The sequence below is a fragment of the Gavialis gangeticus genome, unplaced genomic scaffold (assembly GCF_001723915.1).
Source record: "Gavialis gangeticus isolate Ggan-Ray unplaced genomic scaffold, GavGan_comp1, whole genome shotgun sequence".
NCBI classification, from domain to species: Eukaryota; Metazoa; Chordata; order Crocodylia; family Gavialidae; genus Gavialis; species Gavialis gangeticus.
In genome coordinates, this window is record NW_017729032.1 from 16,891,782 (window position 1) to 16,900,313 (window position 8,532).

Genomic DNA, 8,532 nt, shown 5'->3' on the forward strand with positions numbered 1-8,532 from the left:
AATGGACTGAGTTTCTTAAATAGTGCATTTATTTTGTATCAGTATAATCACCAGCACTTAAGCTATCAGTGCTATTTTTGGCTGCTTAGCTGATGCAAAATATTAGTAAGGCTAGTTTTAAAAACTTATTTTTATAGCTGTTAGGAACAATCAAACCAGTCAAAATTCCTCATTTCAGACAGGTCCTTTCTGTGACATGCAAAGTCATTCTGAAATATTTCATTATTTCATTTTTTAAGTTCTAAGTTGCTATCCATAAAAAACTGAGAAATTGCTGAAGTGTCTCTCTTGATGTCCTGTCATTTTGGTTTTCCTGCCAAATTATTCCGTCTTGTGATTGAGAATCTGTAAATGTTCAAGGCAAACATCCTTACAGACCCTACTTGGGGACATACATTGGTATTTGTATATCTGATTTAGGAGAATGACATACAACATTGATACCAGAGAGCAAAGTAGTTTCATACAAAGAAGATACTATCATTATATCACTGTTCTGGTTCAATGATGCTTCTTATGCAGGAAATATATAGTACCTATGGGCAATCATGGAAACTTGTGCTGTCTTTCCTTCAATACAAATCTATATTACTGTCTGCCACAATTAATCCAATAGCAACACATTCTTCTTTCATATGACAAAACAGAGTCTGTATCTTTGTGCACTTTGACAGTTTTGTCGATTCAGGAGCTCTTGGCCGTTAGAGATGTTACAAGGGACCACAATGTGGAAGTGGCTCTCATTAATCCACAGCAACACACTGACATTCTTTTATTAATAATCAGGGAGATTTCCTTGGTGTCAGTGAATTAGATTTCAAAGTGCAGCACTAGATGCTGAAAGTTCAGGGCGGCTTCTCATGTGCTCATATGAAATGAATAATTTGCTGAATTTATCTGGATTTTGCAATGTGCAAAATAATGGGAGGTATGTGTCATTCATTTTTTTCCACTTTGGGGAGCAAAATCTGCTCCAGGAGACCCACCTTGACTGAAAACCAAAAGAACAGGTAGGACCAAATTTATGAAGTCACTGAAGTTGCACCAAGGACTAAACTGACCTGTGGCAATAAAACCAGTCTATATGAAGTGGGTAATCGGTCTGCTATCTTATCCAGAGAACTGGTTACCTGCAACATTGCAACAGATTGCTTTCCCATCAGCTATTTCTTATCATTACTTTAGAGTGATAAGGTATTCAGACAGCATCTGGAATCCCTATACTGGAGATAAATCATTTTCCAATCTTCCCAATGTGTAAACAAATCTGTTTTCTTTCATTTACCTGATTATGAAGAAAAATAAGCAAGAACAGAGTTCTCGGATGCAATGAATAAACTAAACAGGGAAGCTAGTAGTAACCCACAGGAACAGATTGTGCTTGACTGGCCTTTATACAATTGTGACATTCAGCTGAGTTAAATTCTTAAATGCTCTTTTATGACTGTTTAAAAATACAGAACATGGTTTAACGCCATTACTGAATATTAGCTTTACAGTTATGAACCTTGCCTGGTGTTTCCTCAGTTGCCTCTGGCCTTTAAACAGTCTAGCTGAATTGGAGACTAGCCAGCTTGCTTGATTAAACTGGCACAAAAATCTTAAAAGAATGAGAAATTTATCATTTTAATCAAATTTCACATTGGTCACGGTAATAATAGGGGGCACAATTTGTGTGTCTTTAAATCAATGCTGTAAGCTCCATTAAAGTTTGTAGGAGCAGGCCTAGCAATAATGCTTTGCATTTATGCAATGGGATGGATTCTCAGTGGTTGTAAATGTTAATAACTCAGCAGGTGCCAAGAAAACTATCCCAGTTTACATCAACTAAGTATTTGCCTTTCATTTGAGATTTCAAGGTCATACAGTGTGCTAGCAACAGAATCAGGATAGAACCCAAGCATCCTGATTCCTACTTCCTTTTTATAACAACTACTTTACACCATATAACAAACATAGCTAATTCTTCACTCCATTACACCAGAATGTAGATTTTATTCTCTTACTCCTCTATTATGCTTTTAGTCTATCAATGGAGTCACACTGGCTCAAATCTGGTGTAAAGCACTGAAGAATGAGACCCACAGACTTTTCACTGGGAAGAAATAAAATCAAGGTTTTCTTTATCTTGAAGGATATATTCTGGAGTATGAAAGATGAATGCATGCAGTTGATGCACTTCCCACTTATAGACTGTAATAGACCATTATTATTTGTGCTATTTTTAAACAAGCACACAATTTGACTTGTAATTTTGTCAATAAATTGGCAATCTTAGCTAGCAATTTATATTTTAAGTCTCTAATCCTGTGCATACAGCCTGGCATATGCCAGACACAGTACAGAAATGTAGAAACAGCATATTGTGAGTATTTGGCATTGCTTCCTGTTTTCTAACACTGTATTTTGTCTGCTGTGGATAAGAAAATCTGATCTCCACAGGCTATTAAAAGTGGCTGAAGTGAAAAGAGATACTTTTAAAGGTTTCCTTCCTCTACCATATGTTGTTAGAAAGTTGCTTACATGTACAGACAGAATATATTAGAATCTGCAAAACTGTCAAATTTGCTCCAGGTAAATTTCACACGCGCGCGCTCTCACATACATGCATGCTTGCACACATGCATAGAGACAGATTTTGAAAAAAAAAAGGGAAAAAAAGATAGAGGGTTTTTTTACTTCATAAAAACACTTGGACTCCCAGAGTAGCTTATCACACACAATATCCAACCGCGAAAGGTTTAAGTGAGCCTGTGCTTTTAGAAAGTAAGGGATACTTTAACTACTAAGAGTAAGGAGAAAAATGAGCTGTTTCACTTTCAATACAGAGCAAAAGCAGTGAACAAAACCTTGATTTAACTTGTGAAGAGTCTGTCTACTTGCAGATGTGAGTAATATAGGCAGTTGGACATAATCTTTTCAAAAGTATCCTAGTGATTTGGGATACTAAATTCCATTACACACTAATGGGACTTGGACTTATAATTCACCTGGGCCAAAAACATACAACACAGCTGATTGCCCAGGGCAGCTGTCACACACTGAGACAGTGACAACTTTTTGCTGTCCTCCCACTACCCACATGATCACATGGATGCAGCAACAGCCATTTTCTCCCCTCCCCGTGGTTGGCACTGTTGTTGCCCCACCCTAGTTACACCATTGACCCCAGTCCTTTGGAAAATTTCACACTAAATTTAATGGCCCTAACAAAGGTCACCTTTGTAAATATGGCATTTGCTTCTGAATTTCAGTTTAGTTTGTGTAAGGACCACTAAGGTGTTGAGATGCAGTGTTGAGATCACTCTCTCTAGGCTGACCAAAAGGAACCAGGAAAATAATATGGTGAAGAGAGATTCTCTTCCGAAATAGTTGACGTTACATAAAAATAGCACAGGACCAGCTTGCTGCATTTCAGGACTTCCATTTCAGGACCCAGCTAGAAAAGCAAAGCACAGAAGGCATGCATGGTGGAAAAACAGCATGTGGGCACTGGAGAAGGACAAAAGGACAACTTAATGAATTACTTTCTAATCTTTAAAAACTGATCAGTTTGAGTTCTGAGCAAAGGTTTGAGCCTGGTCTTTCTTGATCTGAAATGGAGAATCTATCACTTCTTGATATGTGCTAGATCAGTGGTGGTCGACCTTTTGTCCAGTAGGCAGCATGGAAGTGCCTGGTCTGTCAGCAGGCCAGCTCTGGCTGATGAACCAAATCTGGCACCTGGGGTTAGCACAGTGAAGTCCCCTCCAGCTACATTGAGGAGTGCAGCCTGGCCCAAATTCAGCCATGCAGGGGAAGGAGGCTTGACCCATCCCCAACCCAACCCTGTGGGGGAAGAGGGCATGGCCTGGCCCTGAATCAGCTACACAGGGGGAGGTGATGTGGCTCAGCCCCAATCTGGCTGTGCGGGCAGAGGGGTGGGAGCAGCCTGACTCCAGCCCACTGCACAGGGTTTGGGATTTTGGCAGTGGAGAGAGATGGTAGTATTAGTTGCCACTGTTCCCCCAGCTGCCAAATTTCCTGACCATTGGGAAGTCCTGCAGGCTGCTTTCTAAGGCTCCATGGGCCAAATTTGGCCCATAGGCCAGAGGTTGAGCACCCTAAGCTAGATGAATAACAAATTATAACATCAGCTATTCATATTTGTTTGGGGCCTGATAACTAGCTCTGTATCTAATGTTATGAGACAGACAAGAGTAGGGGAAGAAGGTTAGAGATTATTTAAACGAGTTGGTGGTTTTCAAATTATGGGGATCAGATGAGGCTTATTGTAGGTCACTAAGTATAGAGCCATTGGCTGTTGTCTGAGTATTCATGGAAGTCAAGTACAGTTCCTGATGGCTGGGAAAAGGAAAATATAGTTCTCATCTTAAAAAATAGGAATAAAGGAGACACAGAGAATTACACACCGGCAGAGATAACCCGGTGCAGGGCCTGATGTGAGGAAGCCAGCTGTGGATTCAGCAGTGAGGGAGGAGAAGGGGCAGTACTGAGTGGCTGGATGTGCAGGATTTGGTGACAGATTCAGCGGGGGGTAGGGGTTAGTGGCAGCACAGGGTCATTGCAGCCACACTGCCTGGCTCCGTGGGGCCCCGCAAAGCGTGGGACAGTCATCCCAATTTGCCCCCCTAGGGACAGCCCTGCAAACCAGTCAGTCTAACTTCAATCCTCAGAAAGCTACTAATGCCCAACATTAAGGTATCTACTTCTAAGTACTTAGGGTGACATTTTATTTCTCTTTGTGTATCCAAATGGAAGTTTTCTGGCTATGAGAGTGCCCTTCTTTGCATTTATGAGAATGTAGTAATTCAACTTTTCCTGCAGTGTGGGCACAGCATTTGTATAGCTCCTGAGCATACTCAATATGCTGTGCACTGTCTAGGCAGGTAAGCAACTATGTACCTGCATAACTGAGCATTAGTCCCGGAAAAAAAAAATAGGACTTGAACCACCATGCTACAGGTTCGGCAACAATCAAGCTTCTCTCCACTGCTCCTTTTGAAGCTCGGCCACAGGGGCTTGCATTGTATAGTCAGTGGATAAAATGGATGGGGAGCAAAATCCAGACTAGAAACTAGCACCTATTTCCTTTCAGGAAAGCATCTACCTCAGTGCATCCACATACCCTCTTTCTTATTTTCTTCCTTCTATTGCCCATGTTATCATCCCCTCTTGGCTGCCTGGGGTGCCAACTTCAAAAGAAGCACTGAAGGATCTGAGTAAATGCCTAACCTGTGATGCAGTGGTTTGAATAGTATACTGGGAAGTTGGAGAGATGGAAGCACCAAAACCCCCTATAGCCAAAGGAGCCTAAAAGCTGGGTCTCCAGCTTCCTCCATCAAGTTCTCCCCTCATCAGTTTAGGCTAAAATTTGATTGGGCTGCCATTCTTTTCTTGAGCGTAATGCCTGTGAGTCATGGCTTCGTTTTTGTGTCTTAGAAGTAGGCATGTGTCAAATTGGTGCATGTATCTGACTAGCACATAACCTACTGCACATGCTCAGCACTTGAACCACTACCTCCATGCAAGTGCCATAAAAAAACACTTGCACAGTAAGAAAGCTGCCTGGTTAGTCAGAAGAAGGTCATGCTTAACTAGCCTGATTTATTTTTATAACAAGCTGATAATTTCTGTATGGGAAAAAAGCAGTGGAGGTAGTTTCACTTTAGTAAGATTTTGACAGTGTCTTCTAGGAAATTCTCGGAAATGAGGTAAGGAAACAGTCTAGAGGAAACTACACTGAAATGGAAGCATAACAGGTTGGAACATTGTGGTCACAGAGTATTTATCGATGGCTCAGTGTAAACCAAGAAGAAATATAAATACCATTAAGACACTATGACTAGGAGGTTATTCAGGCCATAAGAAATTAAAGCAGCCTTTACTTTACAGTGGAGTCCACTTGGAAAAGGACTGTCTGTTTTGCATTAGCCCTAAATTAAGATCCAAAATGAATAATGGTCGGTCAATCAGAATTTTTTCCTGGAATCACAGAATTAAGGATTACAAAAATAAGCAAAAAAAGAAAAACCTGATGATCACTGGTGGCAGGATCCACACTGAGAAGTTCACAGAATCATAAGGGGCTTGAAGGTTCATCTAGTGAATCTTTTCTCTGTGCAGGGGGTTGGAGAATTGTATGACACTTTCATAATCACATTAGAGCACCTTCAGATTTGGGAACATTTGGATTAGGGTGTTTCTGCCTAGCTTTAGTAGATAGAGGTGACCTGCGAAGCCCAGGTCAACATCTAGCTCCAAGCTTCTCTCCAAAATCCGACAGCATTTGATCTGGGCTCTTCCCTACTGATAACAGAGATGGTTCAAGCAAATTTGAGTTAAATCCTGCAAATATCTTTGCAACCTCCTCTAAACAATCATCCCAACTACAACTTCAGCTAACAGTGAGGAAACATCTTGCTCAGACTCCTATGTCATCCTGGTCTGGTGGGGGGTGTTTGAAAGGGAATGCTTCTGGTAGGTCAAAGGACAACAGGAGACTCATTCAGAATTAGTGTGTAGGGAGGTAAAAGTAAACTGAGATCTCTTGTAAACAGAAAGAAGAGGCAGCTCATAATGTTCTCAACACAGTGCAATAATAAGAATAGGTAGGTTTTGTTTCATCGAGAGCTGATCTAGATGGCTTGCTTATTCTGCTAAGTATAGGGCGGCAGGGGGCCAAATTTCTAAAGATATTTATGGCAATTCAAATGGCAATTATGTATCAACATACCTTTAAAATCAGGTCCAGAAATTCCATTTTCAGATGCAATTTAGGCACTTTGGAATCTAAGTCTCACTGAAAGCCACAGCTCCTTAAGTGCCTGAGTGACTTCTGAAAATAAGATTTAACCATCTAGCTCACTGCATCAGAGCAAGACATGAATGCCTTCAATAACTTAGCCGTGATGCCTTGATTTCTTATGGATTTATTACTACAGAACACCCTTATTATGAAGCAGCTTGTATGCCCCACTATGAAGCCATGAGGCATGAACCAGTTACTGTAACGTCAACCTGCCCTATATATCGTGGGGCTTGATAATCATATAGGTAGCACTTTAATAATCATAACTGATCCAGTCCTGAGTGTTATGGCACATGCTTACAACAGAAAGCCTTGAATAGAGCACAGGCTTTGTATCAATTACTGACTGGCAAATTCCAGTGAACAGGACTGAATAGTTGCACAGTGAGCCAGACAGAGGATGTATGCAAGACACACAGCCCTGTTGTGTGGTAATACTGGAATTCCCACTTTTTTTGTTTGGTCTACCATATTCTTGTCATAAAATTGGCCTCTGTACTCAGCAGGAAGAGAAAAACGAAAAGGTTATGAGTGACAATGTTGCTCTGTAGTTGATCTGTATGCCTCTTCCTTCCTTCTTGAGATATCAACTGTTAATAATTCATTATGATGGTTTAGGACACTTTATATTTAAAGCCTGCATATAACCTACTGATTAAATCACATTATGAATAGCTAGATGAATATCTTTCTTAACAAATTACCTTTTTCAGCCACCACAAACTGCACTTTTACAGCAAATGACTGGGCATCAAATAAGATGGAATGTAATTATCTTACAGTCTGTGGTCTTTGGAGGCTGGTGTATTCATTTTCACATAAGAAGCGAGTGAGTAATACTGGACAGGAGGCTTTTGCAAGTTGGAGTTTGTGCCTATAATTTACAGAAAATGTTCTTCCCTAGAAAATAAACAACAGTTGTGGGGAGTGTTTGAGAAATCACTGAACCTAAGAAGACATGAATCACTGACTATGCTTTATTATTGTAACAAACCCCCGGTGATATTTCATCTTATTCTTCTAACAGAGAAACCCAGCCAAAAGCAAGCTAAGGTAAAGTTAGCGATGTGGGTTCGATTCTTCCCCAAGTCATGCATACTTTGTTAAGCAGAAGCATGAACTGAGTTAGATTAGGTAACAATAACCAGCAGCTCACTCCCTTTACTCAGCTCAGTCATCTGGGATAACTAGCATACCCACAGCATGCTTCCTTCCTCATTAACTCATTGGCTAGTTACAGAAATGAAACACAAACCAGTATAAATGATTGGAAACTGGATCAAATCTTTAACACAAAGAAGTTCAATTCACATAAGCCACTTTCAAAACATCCAAAAGCAATTTAAGATAAACCTGAATGGATATAGTATCAGACTTAACTGATTTAGGTTAAATTGGTTTATTGAACTTCTGTCCCAAATCCTCTCCAGATTCAAGTTAACAAACAGGAAAAATACTGGAAAAATTATCAAAGAGTCCATTACTGATAGGCTAACAGAAGGCAATATTCTAAAGGACAGCCAACATGGCTTTTTTGAGGGCAGGTCACGCCTGACCAACCTCATTTCCTTCTATGATCAAGTAACTCATCACCTGGATAGGGGAAATGAGGCTGATGTCATATACTTGGATTTCAAAAAAGCCAGTCTCCCACAATGTCCTCATGGTAAAATTGGGAAAATGTGGCCTTCATTACTTTATTGTCCAATGGCTAGGTAACT